Consider the following 20,311-nt stretch of genomic DNA (forward strand, 5'->3'; position numbering starts at 1 on the left):
TAATTTCTGAACATAGGTGATAAGCAAGAAATCAGATGGCAATAAACGGCCTCTAATTTACTACAAATATTATTATGGCAGCAACTCATCATAAAATGAAATGCAAGTTTATTTGATTCTAATGCACAATAAGCAGGCCAGCAGAGCTCACAGGGGTTTAAGGGCCCTGTGTCAATAACTGGTGGTTATTTAGATTGTGGGATCACTGGAATTGCAATTAGCAAGACCAGAATAGAATCATTCTTATTGCTTTTCTCTGTGTATTTTCCAATGCACATATATCATGGTACTTGAAGTGAAGTCTGGCCAGTGAACATAAGCTCCCAGTAATCTCTGCAGCCCTATACTCTAATGTTCTGGTTATACTGTGATTGCTTGTCTAGGTTGCTTCAACATTTCAGACAAACCAGCCTGAGCTCATCATTTTGAATGGAGTTGGAGATGCACATCAAACATGGGGGGAGTTTTCATCAACTGCGTGGGTCCACTGTAAATGTCAAAAGTGAGTGGGTTTGGTTAAGCCAAGAGAATCATAGAATCTTACAGCACAGAAGGTTCCCATTCGGCCCGCCACACTGAGAGAGCTGTTCGAATTAGTCCCACATCCCAGTTACTTTTCCCTAACCTTCCAAATTAGTCCTCTTCAAATACATGTCCAATTGCCTTTTAAATGTTCCTATGGTACTTGATTCAACCATCCTTTCAGGTAGTGTATTCCAGATCTTAACAATTCTCCGTGTGAAGATATTTCCCCTCATTGCCCCCCTAATTCTTCAGCCAATTATTTTAAATCTATGACCTCTGGTTGCAGACCCACTTGCTAGAGGAAACAGTTTCTCCCTCCTTGCTCTATCAACACCCCTCATAATTTTGACTTCTTCTATTAGGTCTCTCAAAGCCTTCCCTCCTTGAAGAACAATTCCAGTCCTTGATTTTTCCCTTCCCTATCCCTCCTGAATACATTGTAGCCAGGAATGTTTATTCCTATTCATGTCCATGTTTAAGCAGATCACCGTTAAAGCCACTAGGGCCGAAATTCAGGCCTGCCAGAAAGCTGGCGCACTTAGGATATTGTAAGTGTTTTTTCCGCCGACTATTGATCGATATTCAGGACTTTGTCTTTTTTCCCCGAGTGGACTGGAAGTCGGTCATAAAGGGGACGGAAGTGCAGCGGTAAGTGCTGGTGAAGGGCGGAAGTGGAGGCAGGCCGGATTCTCTGCCGCTGTCACTCAGCAACGGAGCGGTGGTGACGTCAGTGCGCATGTGCGTCACCATCTCTCCCCTCCTTTATAGGGGAGAGAATCGCGAATCTTTAGGATCAGCCACTGGGCCACCAGGGAGGGTTTCAGCTGGGCCAGCGGCCTGGCACCAAAGAGGGCGTGCGGGGCTGCCTGTTGGCGGCCCGGCCGAACCTGGGGGCACAATAGTCCAGCCAACATGGAAGTCGGCCAGCAAAAATAATAAAATGGCGGCGGTGGCGGCGGCATTGGGGCCCTTGCCTTTAATGGCTACCACACAGCCAGGGCTCACAGAGGGACTACAAGGTGCACCGACAGAAAAAGCTGTCGTGGGCACTGCTCGGTAGGCATTAGATTTTTTTGCCCTGAATATTGACGGAGGTGGGGGGTCCGGCGGTGCACGCGCTGATGACGCACTTACGGCTGTGGCGGGGCGGAAGTGGGGACTGCCAGAACCACCCCCCCCCACCCCTGCTGAATTTGGCTGGCAGAGGCCATTCAACCCGAAATCGGCGTCCATTGGATCCCACCGCCTGGCTGCTGCATTTCGGCGGTAATGGCTCTTATCGGGACCCTGAATTTCGGCCCCACTATATCATAACAGGGACAACTTGTGCCTGAAGTCCATCAACCTTATTTGTAACACTCCTTGCATTAACACATGCATTCCAACACCATGCTCATATACTTCCTGCTCTTTTGACACGATTCTTTGTTCGGTTGCTGTCCGTCCCTCCTGTTGTCCATGTGCCTTGTCTCCCCTCTCTCCTGTTCCACCCTGGCGCTCCTCTCCCTGCCAAATTAGGTTAAATCCTCCCTCACCGTGTTAGTTAACCTATCAGTGAGGACATTGGTCCCAGCTTTGTTCAGGTGCAACCTGTCCAGCTTCGACAGGTTCCTCTTGCCCCAGAACTGGTTGCAATGCCCCAGGAATCGGAACCCCTCCCTCCAGCCATGCATTCACCTGCACTATCTTCCTGTTTCTGTAGTCAGTAGCATTTGGCACTCGGAGTAATCCAGAGATTCCTATGTTTGAAGTCCTGTTCTTTCATCTTTTTCCTAGCTCCTGAAACACTGTCTGTGGGACCTCAGTGATTTTTCCCACCTATGTCATTGGTTCCAATATTGACCATGACTTAGGAGGCAATTCTCTTTTCCCGCCAAATGTCAATGAACGAAGGGCTTGTGGCAGGCACCTCGCTCAGTCGGTGCTTAAAATGCCAGCAGAGTCCTATGAGTGTCATTGGACCCCGATGAGCATATATTAATGAGACCCCCTGCCCGAGTCAGGCGAGCACCTCAACCATCTAAAAAAGGGCGCGGTTATGGTGGCAGTGATCGTGAATAAAGTGAAAACAGGGCAGCAAGTCTTTGTAAAGCTGTTTTAAACCTGCACCGGCCCTTTGCCTAACAGGTGGGGTGGGTTAAAATGTCCCCTCTTGTGCTTGGTAATTCTGGGGGGAAAACTGCCTCCTCATAAATTGTCACGTTTTGTACAGCCGGCTCGTGGTTTTCCTTCCATGATCTTTCCATTAACAGAATCATGGACACAGAATATTTGTGCCTGTGCAGGGAACATTTGAGCAAAATTTAATTTAAAAAAAATCTCAAATGATCTTTTGATGCTCAGTGATACAAGATTTTCAATGAGAAATGGTCCTGCATTTCCAAATTCTTGTCACTGATGCGATGGTTGCAGTCAGCAATTCCAGGTCAGCAACAAGCTTTCGATGAAAATGGAAGCTCATGGTGTGGAACTCAACTTTATGAACACACTGTTGTTCAAAATTCTGTTGTTCACAATTTATATTAACGATTTAGACTTTGGAATCAAAAACACAATTGCAGATGACACAAATTGGGGGATAGTCAATACTGAGGAGGACTGCAACAAATTACAGGAGGACATTAATAAACTTGAAGAATGGGAATATAATTGGCAAACTAAGTTCAACACAGATAAATGTGAGATGTTACATTTTGTTAGGAACAATAGGGAGGTCACTTATTACTTGGAGGATGTCATGTTTGTAACTACAATGTAACACCACTGTATTACTGTATACACTCAACTCAGATGCACACCTTGACCACAGGGGGTGAATTTGTGGGAGACATTCTTTACCTGACCACACAGGTATATAAAGGGAGGTCCCACGCAGGGTCATCACTTCTGGATTCCAGTAATAAAGAGTTAAGGTCACAGAGTGGCCTTGTCCCTGGAATGTGCCTCGTGTGGTTTCATGCTGTAGAGTAAGGACTTTGCATTGGCGACGAGAAACGGGAATTCACAACCCATCCAAATGGCCACCGGTACCACAGTGTTGGGGAAGACTGGGACGATTTTGTCGAGAGGCTTCAGCAAAACTTTGTTTGGAAAGACTGGCTGGAGGATGCAGCGGCCGACAAGCGACGGGCTCATCTCCTGACCAGCTGAGGGCCAAAGATTTATGCGCTCATGAAGGACTTACTGGCACCCGAAAAGCCGTTGGACAAAACCTTTGAAGAGCTCAGCAAATTAATCGGGGAACATCTCAAACCGGCGAGCAGCATACACATGGCTCGACACAGATTCTACACCCACCGACGTCGTGAAAGACAGAGCATACCGAACTTTGTAGCGGACCTCCGGCGTTTGGCCAGCCTCTGTAAGTTCACAGACGCCTACAAGGGGGAAGATGCGAAGGGACTTCTTTATCGAGGGTATCGGTCATACGGGAATTTTTCGCAAGTTCATTGAGACCAAGGACTTGACCTTGGAAGCGGCAGCGTTGTTAGCTCAAACTTTCATGGCGGGGGAGGAAGAGACAAAAATGATTTACGCGCGCAATTCGGCCTCCAATGCGGTGATGGATCTGGGAGTTAACATCCTCAATGCTACTCAGAGCCCAGCAGGCAGGCAGGGGTAGTCCGACACACTCCAGGCAGCAATGGACCCCAGAGCAGGACCTCACCAGAGACAAAGGCAGGCTGAACGGACATTCACGCCATCACAGTGGACAATGCGGCCCGGGATGGGGCCATTGACACCCACTAATAGGATACTTAAGAGCAGTCAAAGGGACAGTCAGCGTGGAATTCCTGGCCATAGTCCCTTTGTCCCCAATAATGGAAACTTTAACTCATGCTGGAGGTGTGAAGGAAAACCAGATCCTGCAGATTCCAACAGTTTGTCTGCAGAAGCTGCAATCTCAGTGGCCATTTAGCTCGAATGTGCAGAAAACCTGCAACCAGACTAATATATGAGGCAGATGGACCAGAAGAGGGTTCTGTGAGGCAGGATGACTTTTGGGGCAAATCGATGGACGCCGAGGTTCAGTGGGTCCATGTGGCGAATATTCACAGTTCAAACGCCAAAATGCCACCAATGATGATAAGGGTTTTGTTGAACGGCATCCCGGTACGCATGGAGCTGGACATTGGGGCCAGCCAGTCGCTCATGGGCATTCAGCAATTTGAAAAGCTATGGCCACTCAAAGCCAGTAGACCCAAATTAGAACGTATTGAGACACAATTACGGACTTACACCAAAGAAATCATTCCGGTGCTAGGCAGTGCAATGATGGCTGTCACACACAATGGATTAGTGAACCGGCTGCCACTCTGGATTGTCCCAGGCACTGTTGGGGAGGAGCTGGTTAGCCGAGATGAACTGGAAATGGGGGGATGTTCACGCAATGTCCTCAGTGGAGCGAAGTTCGTGCTCACAAGTCCTACAGCAATTCGAGTCACTATTCCAACCGGGCGTTGGGACTTTCAAAGGTACTAAAGTAGTGATACACATCACTCCGGATGCCAGGCCAGTGCACCACAAAGCCAGAGCGGTGCCGTATGTGATGAAAGAAAAAATCGAGAGCGAATTGGACCGGCTGTTGCGAAAGGGCATCATCTCGCCTGTTGAATTCAGCGACTGGGCAAGCCCCATCGTTCCCGTTCTAAAAGCGGATGGCTCGGTCAAGATCTGTGGTGACTACAAGGCCACCATCAATCGGGTGTCCCTACAAGACCGATACCCGCTCCCAAGAGCGGAGGACCTCTTCGCCACGCTGGCAGGCAGCAAGCTGTTCACCAAGTTGGACCTCACTTCAGCCTATATGACCCAGGAACTGGCCGACGAATCTAAACTACTGACCACCATCACCACGCACAAGGGACTGTTTGCGTATAACAGGTGCCCATTTGGCATTTGATCAGTGGCCGCAATTTTTCAACGTAACATGGAAAGCCTGCTTAAATCCATTCCGGGAACGATCGTATTCCAGGACGACATCCTCATCATGGATCGGGTGCGAAACCTACTTTGTTCAAATAAGTTGTTGACCCTGTACGAACCTGGTAAACATTTTGTTCTGACATGTGATGCATCGTCCTATGGGGTTGGGTGCATGTTGCAGCAGGGTAATGCTGAGGCTCAGCGACAACCTGTGGCTTATGCCTCCAGGTCACACTCTCAAGCAGAACGGGGATATGGGATGGTGGCGAAGGAAGCGCTTGCATGTGTCTATGGTGTAAAAAAAATGCATCAGTACCTCTTCGGTAGGAAGTTTGAATTAGAGACGGACTACAAGCCACTCACATCCCTGTTGTCAGACAACAAGGCTGTCAATGCCAACGCATCAGCTCGCATACAGAGATGGGCTCTCACGCTGGCTGCCCATGACTACTCCATCCGGCACTGGCCCGGCACTGAAAACTGCGCTAAAGTGCTCAGCAGGCTCCCACTGGCCACCACCGTGGGGGCAGCTGAGCAAAGCGCTGAGATGGTCATGGCTGTCGATGCCTTTGACAGTGCATGCTCCCCCATCACTGCCCGCCAGATCAAAATCTGGACAAACAAAGATCCCCTCCTATCCCTGATTAAGAAATGTGTCCTGACTGGGGATTGGGCGCCCGCACACGGAGCATGCCCTGAGGAGGTCAGACCGTTCCACAGGCGAATGGATGAGCTCTCCATCCAAGCCGACTGCCTACTATGGGGCAGCCGGGTAGTCATGCCCCAGAAGGGCAGGGAGGCATTCATCAGGGAACTCCACAGCGAGCACCCAGGCATTGTGATGATGAAGGCCATTGCCCGGTCACACGTTTGGTGGCCTGCAATTGACTCAGACCTGGAACACTATGTTCGCAGGTGCACGACCTGTGCCCAGCTGGGTAATGTCCCCAGGGAGGCCCCGCTCAGTCCGTGGCCCTGGCCCACCAGGCCATGGTCACGCATTCACGTTGACTACGCGGGCCCGTTCATGGGAAAGATGTTCCTCATTGTAGTAGTTGCGTACTCGAAATGGATCGAGTGCATCATCCTGAATTCATGCACGTCATCCACCACCGTGGAAAGCCTACGTGCGATTATTGCAACCCATGGCTTGCCGGACATTCTGGTTAGTGATAATGGCACGTGTTTCACGAGCTATGAATTCCGGGAGTTTATGTCGGGCAATAGCATCAACCACGTCAGGACTGTGACATTCAAGCCGGCCTCCAATGGCCGGGCGGAGTGGGCAGTCCAAATCATTAAGCAAGGTATGCTCAGAATTCAAGGACCCTCCCTACAATGCCGCCTATCGCGCCTCCTGCTGGCCTATAGATCGCGCCCGCAGAGCTACTCATGAAACGGACACTAAAAACTTGGTTGTCCCTCATCCACCTAGTCCTGACCGACATAGTTGAGGGCAAGCGCAAGTCACAAAACGACCGCAACTCAAGGGGGAGATGTATAGAAATAAATGATCCTGTATTCGTCCTCAATCATGCCATGGGGCTCAAATGGCTTGAGGGTACTGTAATTGACAAAGAGGGGAATAGGGGAATAGGGTCATCGTGGTAAAACTCAACAATGGCCAGATATTCTGTAGGCATCTGGACCAAGTAAAAAAAAAAGGTTTAGCATGGACATGGAGGAACCTGAAGAAGGCCATGAGATGGAGCTCACATTACTGCCAGCGTACGTGCAACAAGAGCAATCAGAAGAATGCACAGTCCCTGAGGTCAGCCCGGACAGGCTGGAATCACCACAGGTGACAGACACTCACGTCAGTGTCCAACAACCAGAGCCCCAACTGCGGCACTCCACGAGGGAGCGTAGACCACCTGAAATACTGAACCCATGATCCCAGTAAGACTTTGGGGGAGAGGGGGGGGGTGAAAGTGATGTCATGTATGTAACTACACCACTGTTTTACTGTATACACTCAACTTAGATGCACACCTTGACCACAGTGGGTGAACTTGTGGGAGACACTCCTTACCTGATCACACAGGTATTTAAAGGGAGGTCCCACGCAGGGTTATCACTTCTGGAGTCCTGTGATAAAGAGTTAAGGTCACAGAGTGGCCTTGTCCCTGGAATGTGCCTCGTGTGGTTTCATGCTGTAGAGTAAGGACTTTACAGAGGGTGTGGGTCTGGGTGGGGTAGAGGAACAAAGGGATCTGGGAGTGCAAATACACAAATCGCTAAAAGTTGCGACACAGGTTAGCAACGCCATAAAAAAGCAAACCAAGCACTAGGCTTTATTTCTAGAAGTACAGTATAGAATTGAAAAGTAGGGAAGTTATGCTAAATCTGTATACGACCTTGGTTAGACTACACTTGGAGTACTGTGTACAGTTCTCGTCGCCATGATAAAAAGGATATAGAGGCACTGGAGAGGATGCAGAGAAGATTTACAAGGACGATAGCAGAAATGCGAGGTTATTGGTCTCCTAATCTGAGGAAGGACATTCTTGCTATTGAGGGAGTAGAGCGAAGGTTCACCAGATTGATTCCCAGGATCGCAGGACTGAAATATGAGGAGAGAATGGATCAACTGGGTTTGTATCCACTGGAGTTTAGAAGAATGAGAAGGGATCTCATAGAAACATAGAAAATTCTGACGGGATTAGACAGATTAGAGGCAGGAAGAATGTTCCTGTTGCTGGGGAGTTCCAGAACCAGGGGTCACAGTATAAGGATAAGGGGTAAGCCATTTAGGACCGCGATGAGGAGAAACTTCTTCACTCAGAGAATTGTGAACCTGTGGAATTCTCTACCGCAGAAAGTTGTTGAGGCTAGTTCGTGAGATATATTCAAAAGGGAGTTAGATATGGCCCTTACGGCCAAAAGGATCAAGGGGTATGGAAGAAAGCAGGAATGGGGTACTGAGGTTGAATGATCAGCCATGATCTTATTAAATGGTGGTGCAGGCTCGAAGGGCCGAATGGCCTACTCCTGCACCTATTTTCTATGTTTCTATTTTTCTATATCAGTAAAGGATGAACAAGCGGGGTCTCTTTTCTCTTGAGAAAAGGTGGCTGAGGGGTGACCTAATAGAGGTCTTTAAAATGATGAAAGGTTTTTATCGAGTGGATACAGAGAGAATGTTTCCACTTGTGGGGAAGAGCATAACTAGAGGCCATCAATATTAGATAGTCAGCAAGCAATCTAATAGGGAATTCAGAAGAAAATCCTTTACCCAGAGAGTGGTGAGAATGTGGAACTCGCTGCCACAGGGAATGGTTGAAGCGAATAGTATCGATGCATTTAAAGGGAGGCTGGACAAGCATATGAGGGAGAAGGGAATAGAAGGTTATGCAGATAGATTTAAGTGAAGAAAGACGGGAGGAGGCTCGAGTGGAGCATAAACGTCGGCATGGACTGGTTGGGCCGACTGGCCAGTTTCTGTGCTGTATATCCTATGTAAACACTAATAAGCCAATTATATGTACAAATCCAACTGTTTATATAAAGAAATGCAAAGGCTGCATCAGTCCTTTCTGAACTATGGAACTATTTAAAAGCTAATTGGTGATCAGTTGTATTTAAAACTGGTCCGAGCTAGTGAGCTATGACTCAAGGGCTCAGGTGATGTAAAAAGGAGAGAATTAAGTTTTCAATGGGTTATAACCACCATTCAAACCCTGTGATTATATTACAACCTTAAAGCCATTCCCTGGTGTCAGATGCTGCGTGCGGCATACACTGTTTCAGGATAGGGAGCGGAGGATCGAAGGCGGATCTGGTTTCAATCTGTTTTTTCTATGCAGCAGCCCTTAATGGGGCTTTGGAATGTCAATATGCTCCATGTACTTAATGGGTGTCAGTGATGACCACGAGGGCATTAATGATCCAATTTTAATGCATTTTGAAAATCAAGATATTGTGGAGACAATTATTAATGCTTCATGTGTGGGACTACTTGCACTGTGAGCTACAGCATATTTTTCTTTGTACAGATAACAAAATGGAATATATGAAGGAAAGGGTGTGAATTCAGAGGGAAATGTCCAGATGCCCATGTGCATTAATTCAATCGATTTGGGAACGTAATATTTACTAAGGAGTAGTTGAGAAATGGGTTTTAATAAAAAAGAGATGCTTTAAGTTTGGTAATTAAATGACTGACAGGAAAGAGAGTAAAGTATGAAATGAGAATATGAAGTCATATAGATATGTTGGGCAGTTTAACTGCAGTGTTGGAATGTAAAAGCATCTTTAAAATCCCAGACTTGTGTATTGGTTCAAAACTTGCACATTTATCCCTCTATTTCTCACATTCATGGATCCTCTTCTATCTGAGCAGGTGGCTGGGCTCCTCTCGAATGATGCTCCAAGTTTAATGAAGGAGAGGTGTGAGATGGTTTTCCTCTTCCCCTACATCGGTGTCCCACAACTACAGCTTCCCCCCTATCATAGAAAAACAGATGAAACTGGCAATTCTCAGGCAGTTAAAGGTGTTTAAAACAAAAGATATCTGACATATTTACATTCTAACATCGCCGTTAGACTGCCCAACATATAGTGTTCCACAATAGCAGAGATCCACATTTTCATGGGTGTTACAAGTTGCCACCAGATTCATGGGCTCGGCTTCCGCTGCTTAACCGGCTGGAAATATAAAGTGGTGTGCCAGGAGGCTGATTGATTGACATTGGCACAACCATGTAAAAATGCATAAATGACAATCCTGCTGGATAATTCTGTTTCATGCAAATGGGATGATTGGTTTCCTTCAACCTTCCACTCTGCGCATTCCCATAGAATTATTCAACAGCACCATCATTCGGGCAAAAAAAATCTTTCCCCTTTTTAGCCTTTTATTTTTCTCCATAAATATCCATTTCCTCAAGCTTTTAATTATTAAAGTAACTTCCATCAGATGTGTAATGAAAATAAAATCTTTTATTAGACAGCATTTTTTTTTAAGAATGTGTTGTGGCACCGTGGATACAACATTGGCTAAGGGACAGAAAGCAGAGAGTAGTGGTGAATGGTTATTCAGACTGGAGGGAAGTGTGCAGTTATTTCCCCCCTGCCAGGAATCAGTATTAAGACCACTGCTCTGTTTGACATACATTAATGGTCTGGACTTGGGTTTTCAGGGCATCATTTCAAAGTTTGCAGATGACACAAAACTTGGAAATGTAGTAAACAATGGGGAGGATAATAAAATACTTCAGGAGGACCTCGACAGACTGGTGAAATGGGCAGAAACATGACAAATGAAATTTACTGCAAAAAAGTGTGAAGTCACGCATTTTGGTTGGAAGAATGGAACTGGAGATAAGAATATAAGAAATAGGAGCAGGAGTCGACCATACGGCCCCTCGAGCCTGCTCCACCATTTAATATGATCATGCTGATCCGATCTTGGACTCAGCTTCACTTCTCCGCCCACTCCCCATAACCCCTTATCCTCTTATCGTTTAAGAAACTGTCTATTTCTGTCTTAAATTTATTCAATGTCCCAGCTTCCACGGCTCTCTGAGGCAGCGAATTCCACAGATTTACAACCCTCAGAGAATAAATTTCTCCTCGTCTCAGTTTTAAATGGGTGGCCCCTTATTCTAAGATCATGCTCTCTAGTTCAAGTCTCCCCCATCAGTGGAAACATCCTCTCTGCATCCACCTTGTCAAGCCCCCTCATAATCTTATATGTTTCAATAAGATCACCTCTCATTCTTCTGAACTCCAATGAGTAGAGGCCTAACCTACTCAACCTTTCCTCATAAGTCAACCCCCTCATCTTCGGAATCAACCGAGTGAACCTTCTCTGAACTGCCTCCAAAGCAAGTATATCCTTTCATAAAAATGGAAACCAAAACTGCACGCAGTATTCCAGGTGTGGTCGCATCAATACCTTATATAGCTGTAGTAAGATTTCCCTGCTTTTATACTCCATCCCCTTTGCAATAAAGGCCAAGATACCATTGGCCTTCCTGATTACTTGCTGTACCTGCATACTATCTTTTTGTGTTTCATGCACAAAGTCCCAGGTCCCGCTGTACTGCAGCACTTTGCAATCTTTCTCCATTTAAATAATAACTTGCTCTTTGATTTTTTTCTCCCAAAGTGCATGACCTCACACTTTCCAACATTATACTCCCATCTGCCAAATTTTTGCCCACTCAGGCCTTCAGTTATGTGGAGAGTCTGGAGAAGCTGGGGTTGTTCTCCTTGGAGCAGAGAAGGCTATGTGGAGATTTCATAGAGGTGTTCAAAATCATGAAGGGGTTTGATGGAGTAAAGAAGGAGAAACTGTTTCCAGTGATAAGAGGGTTGGTAACCAGAGGACACAGATTTAAGATAATTGGCTGAAGAACCAGAGGGGAGATGAGGAGAATTTGTTTTACGTAGTGGGTTATGACAATCTGGAATGCACTGCCTGAAAGGGCGGTGGATGGAGGTTCAATAGTAATTTTCAAAGGGGAATGAAATAAATACTTGAAGGGGGGACAATTTGTAGGGCTCTGGGGAAAGAGCAGGGTAGTGGGCCTCCTTGTATAGCTCTTTCAAAAAGTCAGCACAGGCATGATGTGCCGAATGACCACTTTATGTGCTGCATTATTCTATGATATAAATGCAAGTTGTTGTTTTGTTAGTTCATCTGTAACTGAATGTTAACCACCAAACCTCAATGTTTCCAAGAAATGAGGCCAGAAGCAAGGATTTATTTTGAGGAATGAATGTGCATCAATTTTAGGAGTAAAGACTCATATCTCCCCCCCAAACCCCCCGCCCACGCCCCCCTCCCCCTCATTATTTACTGCCTTTATTCTAAGCGTCGGTCACAATTTGAAGCCAAGGCACTTTGTCTCTACCTAGTCTTTTGTAAATTGAATAAAGCAGCAAGAATCAAGTAAAATGACAGACAGACCTGAAGAGCAAACAGATTTCAAGCTGGAACTAATTTTAAACATGGGTCAATATCTCTAGGCAAAAAGTACTCACTGCAAGGTAGAAATATGACTTAAAAGGCAAAGCAGGAAACCTCTTTGGAGTATCAGAGAACAAAGACTGAATTTTGGTCCCAGAATTTTCAAATTAGGTGTAATTTTCCCTTTGTCCAAAATGTTACCGTGGGCTTTTTTAACTCATCAACTTTATGGTTGGAATAGGAAAAGTTCAACTGAATAGCCCCCTGGAGCAACTTGGCAAAAAACAGGAGTGAACGCTTTGAAGTACTTTTATTGGCTTGTAGCAGACTTATGTTGTGTTTTCAATTATTCAAAGCACTCTCTGCAGCAAGGCTTGAGTATTAGGTTGTGCAGTCTAGTTCTGTGAATTGGTCTGCTGGTAGGTCCAGTGAATATTTCATTTGATTCATTGAATTGTTGGCGTTTAAACAGAATAAGTTGGCACCAGCACATTAGTGGTGCCTATGGTCATTGTTTATTTTATTTATCAACATAATCTTGAAAAACGTCACACATGCAAAGCACATTTTAAAACTACTCCAAACACTGTCCTGGTGAGGTGAAGCTGACTTTTAGTTCAAAGTATGGCCCTTCCCATTTTAACACCCGTTAATTCACTTCGGGTTGTAAAGCAGGATTTCAGCATTGCAAGCCATAAATTGTTGACGACTATGATAAAATGCACTATAGCTTTTTAAAAAGTTATATGCAAGTTACTCACTTTAAAGTGCACTGCAACTGTTCAGAGGCTATGGATTTTGTAACAAGGCCGTTCAATATAATGCCGTTAACCACAAACTGCAGGTACATATAGCAAGGCAACTTTTATTATGTGACCATGGATATAACCCAAGGGTTGTTATTGCAGTCCAGGAGTAATGACACTCCAGAGAATGGTGCATTTTCAAGCTCTGCCATTAACACAACACTTAATACCAATGCACTCTCGTTATGCCGTGAATTATTGCCAATAGACAATTGAACTGACAAACTAATTCAATCCTGTGAATAAGTATTTACAAGACTGGAAAGAAACCATTTCCAGCATTTTCTGTTTTTATTGGAAAGAAACCACATCGGTCTTTGGAGAAATTCAATACCAAGAATATTAACGATACTGTAAATCATGGCATCAAGGCTATTAGCTGCAGCAGGTTGATACACATTTTCCTTAGAAAAGCTCAAGCCTTAACCCCCTTTGTTGCCTGATGTAAGCTGAAGTTATCAAATATTAAAAAGGCCCCCAAATTGTAGCACCAGCCGTCGAAGATCAGCCATGATCTTGATGAATGGCGGAGCAGGCTCGAGGGGCCGTATGGCCTACTCCTGCTCCTATTTCTTATGTTATATTCTTTTGAAAAAGTTGTGTGCAGTTTTTAAACACTTTGCTACGCTTGGCATTCCATTTGATGATACAGTCATACCCCAATTGACAAACGGCTGTGATTATAGACACTTGCCACAAGCTGAGCTTTCACTAAACCTTTGTTGATATTCTAAAACGTGAGATTTCTGAGATTTTTCAGCATCTCTGTGGAGCAATAATTGAATATTCACAGAAGCATAAAGCCACATTTAGTAGATCAAAAGCTTTTTCAAGAGTTCTAAATTCTGGTGTTGTATTATTCATTGCTGCTTGCCTGTTAGTTATGATTTTGCTGAACCTATTAAATTGTATTTATTTTATGTACAGTTTATTCTGAGTATCACTGTAGCGTGAAATTAGACCTAAAATTAGATCCAAATTCCACTGACCAGAGGGCTCAATGACAATGAGGTTTGTTGGCAGTGAGTGCAGGGTGAGACAGATGAGAGAGAGAAGGTAGAGTCATCATATTCCTGGTCAACTCATTGATTTTTGCCAGAAAATATAGACAAGCAGACACCAGATCCAAAATGCTGACTGGCTGTGTAAAATGCTGATGATTGGTATTTATGACAACATGCAGAGTTTGAATACATCCAGCTACTCGTTGTTAGTTTTAGGATTGGGATGTGTATGTCACAGTTCCAATAACATAGCAACATTAGTCCTGGATCAGCAATGAAGAGGCCTGGAGTTCAAATTCAATAACTCTGGTAAATTTGTGGGTTAGCACCACTAAAGAAAATGACCAGATTATTGTAAAGATTCACTGGGTTCACTAATGTACTTTAGAGAAGGGAACCCACTACCCTATCTTGTCTGGCATACAAATAAAAAAAAACTAAAATTTATATAGCGCCTTTCACAACCACTGAACATCTCCAAGCGCTTTACTACTTTTGGAGTGTAGTCACTGTTGTAATGTAGGAAACGCGGCAGCCAACCTGCGCACAGCAAGCTCCCACAAACAGCAACATGATAATGACCAGATAAATTGTTTTTGTGATGTTGATTGAGGGATAAATAATGGCTAGGACACCGGGGATAACTCCCCTGCTCTTCTTCGAAATAGTGCCATGGGCTCTTTTACGTTCACCTGACAGAGCAGACGGGGCCTCGGTTTAATGTCTCATCCGAAAGACTGCACCTCCGACAGTGCAGCACTCCCTGAGTACTGCACTGGATTATCAGCCTAGATTTGTGTACTCAAAGCCCTCTGAAGTGGCCTAGCAAGCTACTCAGTTGTGCCAAGGATGCAGCCTTGCCAGTGTCTCTTACATCCTAAGAACAAAAACACCTCAAAAATTGGATGTATTTAATAACCAAAATTTCTGCCCCGTCTAATGTTTATAGAGTTTTATATCTAGTGCTATTTCTCAGTCATGTCCCCCTCTGCAGTACCTCTGCTGCTCCTCTGCTCTGCACTGACATCCTTCAGTTGGGCGCATAGGATAGCTTGGAGGAGAGTCAACAGTAGGGGTATCTTTCAAGGTGCAATAGGTTCTCCCAGATATGTGTTTTCTCAATTTCTCCTGAGATGGGGCAAGGGTTAACAGAGATCATCCCAACCAGTGACTTTAACCATGACCAAAAGAACATTCCTATTCGTCAGGTAACCTGTATAAATGGACGCTCCCAAAAAACCTGCAAAAAAACTTATTGAGAAACCCAAATAACTTACATGATAAGATATACAAGAGGCACTCTGACACTACAGACACTTGTACGAACTACAAATAAGCCTTCAATGCGCCAAGCCCCTTCACAGCTTATTTACAATCTATTTACAATTTATATTAACGACTTGGAACTAGGGACAGAGTGTAACGTAGCCAAGTTTGCTGACGATAGAAAGATAGGAGGTAAAGCAATGAGTGAGGAGGACACAAAACATCTGCAAAAGGACATAGACAGGCTAAGTGAGTGAGCAAAAATTTGGCAGATGGAGTATAATGTTGGAAAGTGTGAGGTCATGCACTTTGGCAGAAAAAATGAAAGAGCAAGTTATTATTTAAATGGAGAAAGATTGCAAAGTGCCGCAGTACAGCGGAACCTGGGGGTACTTGTGCATGAAACACAAAAGGATAGTATGCAGGTACAGCAAGTGATCAGGAAGGCCAATGGTATCTTGGCCTTTATTGCAAAGGGGATAGAGTGTAAAAGCAGGGAAGTCTTACTACAGCTATATAAGGTATTGGTGAGGCCACACCTGGAATACTACGTGCAGTTTTGGTTTCCATATTTATGAAAGGATATACTTGCTTTGGAGGCAGTTCAGAGAAGGTTCACTCGGTTGATTCCAAAGATGAGGGGGTTGACTTATGAGGAAAGGTTGAATAGTTTGGGCCTCTACTCATTGGAATTCAGAAGAATGAGAGGTGATCTTATCGAGACTTATAAGGTTATGAGGGGGCTTGACAAGGTGGATGCAGAGAGGATGTTTCCACTGATGGGGGAGACTTGAACTAGAGGGCACGATCTTAGAATACGGATCCGCCCATTTAAAACAGAGATGAGGAGAAATTTCTTCTCTCAGAGGGTTGTGAATCTGTGGAATTCGCTGCCTCAGAGAGCTGTGGAAGCTGGGACATTGAATAAATTTAAGACAGAAATAGACGGTTTCTTAATTGATAAGAGGATAAGGGGTTATGGGGAGCAGGCAGGGAAGTGGAGCTGAGTCCATGATCGGATCAGCCATGATCTTATTGAATGGTGGAGCAGGCTCGAGGGGCCGTATGGCATCCTCCTGTTCGTATTTCTTATGTTCTTATAACACGGGACGCAGGCTGTTGCAAAGCTGATGTATCTGGAACTTCCACTGAGTCAGGATCACTAACATTTCCCTTCCAGCTTGCTTCCTTTCTGCCCCCAAATTCTCGTGAGGTCAGTGCATGCTGATTAGCGCACGGCGGCAGCGAGTTTTGTGAAAGAAACGGATTTTGTGGGATGGGGAGTTTGTTACCCAGCATCCATTGTGGTCGAGAAACTGCTCTATCTCTGGGATCGAATGCTTGCATGGCTCTACTCACGGGATTGAGCAGTTTCTCTGCCGTTATGTATGCTGGGTAACGAACTCCCCATTCTATTGAAAGGTTTTACAGTACAAAGAATGACCATTGTTAAAATAAGGACACCTGCACAAAAAGGATGACTGGTTTCACTGTATAGGGTACAGATACTGGTATATTGGCCCAGAAATCCAGCCTCCCTTGGTCCGTACGGAAGGTGTACGAACCCGGGAAGGCATCGCAAAAGCCGGTTTTCAGCACACAATGCGCATGCGCTGAAACCCGGCTTTTCCGATCTGTCAAGCTCCAGACAGATCTTCCGCATCTCGGGAGCGAGGACATTTGCAAAGGCAAGATTGTGGGATTTACCCATATCTTGTCCAGCAAATGTCCTCAAAACTCTTGCACCTGATAAAAGCAAGCGCATAGCCTACTGTTACAGACATAAGAGTTTTAAAACACTTAAAACATAAAAAATAAAATTAAAAATACACATTTTATCTTTAAAAATCCTGCTCACTAAGTTAAATTTAGTTTAAACCAAAATTAAAAACATTTTCTCTAAGATATTTATAAACTTTAATTTCAATTTATTTTAATTATGTGAGATGTGTTTTTTTTAAATTGGTGTTGTTGTGTTTTTTTTTCTCATTAATAGCAATGAGAACTGGTAGATATAGAGTTCCCGTTGCTATTAATGAGAAAGCTGTGGAATACTGTACCTGATTGGCTGAGCAGTCACATGTGACTGCACCATCTCCATGAGAACCTGGGGGACGGGAGCGCGCTTCGCAGCGCGGGAAAAGAAGGCCTGCCTACCGGAATCCCACGCTCCTCCCGGACCACCAGGTACTTTCGGAAAAATTCTCCTGTCGGAGGCAATTGCCCGCGGGAAGCCTCCGACTGGAATTTCAGCCCCAATGTGTAGCCATTGTTTTACACCACTTTTAAATGCAGCTTAGATTGGCCCAAAGATGGGTCTCAAAGAAATGCCATGATGTGTATCCCAGGGAGGGAACCCATGTATTGATCTCTCAATAGAATTTATTTGTGACTCTATCAGGGATATTTGATGCGATTTCCACATGTTAGAGTGTGCATCGGTTCAGTGAAAGTTCTTAGAGTTATATATTCTTATAGTATAAGAAATAGGAGCAGGAGTAGGTAATTTGGCCCCTCGAGCCTACTCCGTCATTCAATAAGATCATGGCTGATCTGATCCTGGCCTCAACTCCACTTTCCTGCCCGGTCCCCATAACCCTTGACTCCCTTATCGTTCAAAAATCTGTCTATCTCCACCTTAAATATATTCAGTGACTCAGCCTTCTCTTCTCGATCGTTGTGTAGCATCTCACCCTTGACACCCAAATATAAAATATTGTTTCACACCACTTTTAAAATCTTCGATTGGCCGAAAGATGGATCCCAAAGTGGTGCCATGATGTGTATCCCAGGGAGAGAAACCATGTATTGATCTCTCAATAGAATTTATTTAAACCCTGCAAGATGTCTCTGGAAAATGGACATAATTCCTCACTTTGAAATCATAAAACAAAATAAAAACCAAAAGATATATACATTTCATGGTCGTCTGCAAATAAAGGATACATTAAGGGGTGCAGTTCAATAAATGCTAAATGAAAGTTTGCAAAAAATAAAAAAATAAAATGAACAAGACGTGAACTTCAAACAAACCTGTACTGAGGAATGTGCTGAAACATGAATGAATGGGGAAGCATACATTTACTATCGTTATGTATCCTGATAGGGATGGAAGGGAGCTGAACACCACATTAAGCAGGGTTTACTGCGCTATGCCTTCAGCCGAGCCTCTGATTACCTTTAGATTGAGCTGTGTGCCTGTATTTTTATACAAAAATGATTTCCATTCTTGGCTGTGATGCTCCTCATCGCTCAGCAGCAGTTCTCCTGCAGTATAATGAAAGGTTCTTCGTGACAGCCACACATGTAATTATTCACAATGAAAGAGAAGGCCTGCACATAATAGCCTTTTACCATGTTAATGATTTCGCGCATAGCAAAAGATCACTGGTGTACACGCACCTCCTTCACACAGACAGACCCTGGAGTTCAATTTCGTCAATAATCATGCAAGTTGAAACTATAAATAGACCTGAAATCTGTTAAGGTTCATCAGTCCGGAATGTTAACTTGGAGGTATGCAGAGGTCACAAAACCTACGTGTAATGTTCTCCGGAATATTCCAGGGTTATACAATTTTGCGGACACCAGTTACAGCCTCAGTATGGATATCAGGATGATTTGAAAAGTTGTACACAATTTCTCAGCTCATTAGAGTGTACTTTTAGGCTTTTCTATAATCAAATGAGAGATTTTTTAAAACAATGTACACAGTTGGACAGGTAATGGAGATCCACTATCAGAGATTAGCTTCCACCACAACCATCGACACATACTTGGTTTTCTTCATTACCAAATAAAGGTTTAACCTAATAACAATGAGATTACTTTTACCCAATCTGGTTGATTCACTGTATTAGTAGATAATTGAAGGAAAATATTGAGCTTTGTTAATTATGCCATTTAGATCAAAAGTGATATTTATTGAATGCCTGTGTCCTGTAATAAATCAGCTACACTATTCACTTCATCAAGATTTTATTTTTCTCTATTAGTCGCTTCAGTGGGAACTTTAGCCAGTCACCAAAAGCACTGATTCAAAGTAATGATCATGGCGGGGCTGTGAATTCTGCCACTGTTTTCATTTATAGATTTTCTAGGTATTTTGGGACGACATTGGTCTTGAAAATCTTTTTGATGGAGTTAAACCATAACTGATACATTTCAGAATTTATTTAAAATTACAATTTAAAATTTTATCACAGTGCCTTTAAGATTTATGGGCGAAACATCTCTTAAATCATTTGGATAATCGATCAGCCCTTTAGAGTACTGTATATTCCTTTACTTTCAACGCAACCACATATTCGGAGGATAGAACTTATGAAAGTGTAGAATCCAAATATTAGGGAACAATTCCTAACTGGTGTTCTCCAACCCACTCTTTAAAATTTTACAGAGAATTACATAGGATATATGACACAGAAACAGGCCATTCGGCCCAACCAGTCCGTGCCATATGCTCCACTCGAGCCTTCTCCCGTCTTTCCTTATCAAAATCTATCAGCATAACTCTCTATTCCCTTCTCCCTCATATGTTTGTCCAGCCTCTCCTTAAATGCATCGATACTATTTGCTTCAACCACTCCCTGTGGCAGCGAGTTCCACATTCTCACCACTCTTTGGGTAAAAGTTTTTTTCTGAATTCCCTATTTGAATTCTTGGTGATGATCTTATATTAATGGCCTCTAGTTATGCTCTTCCCCACAAGTGGAAATATTCTCTCTGTATGCACTCTATCAAAATCTTTCATCATTTTAAAGACCTCTATTAGGTCACCCTCAGCCTTTTTTCAAGATGAAAGAGTCCCAACCTGTTCATCCTTTCCGGATAAGTATGCCCTAGCATTCTGGTATCATCTTGTAAAT

At 44.1% G+C, this 20,311-nt stretch overlaps 1 protein-coding gene across 1 annotated transcript in view; it reads left to right on the forward strand.

Annotated features, from left to right (window-relative positions):
• The window catches only part of LOC139232484 (multiple epidermal growth factor-like domains protein 9), a 427,661-nt gene that overhangs the window by 229,370 nt on the left and 177,980 nt on the right, over positions 1–20,311 (forward strand). The window lies entirely within an intron of this gene.

This window comes from Pristiophorus japonicus, chromosome 20 (assembly GCF_044704955.1).
Source record: "Pristiophorus japonicus isolate sPriJap1 chromosome 20, sPriJap1.hap1, whole genome shotgun sequence".
Taxonomy (NCBI): Eukaryota; Metazoa; Chordata; class Chondrichthyes; family Pristiophoridae; genus Pristiophorus; species Pristiophorus japonicus.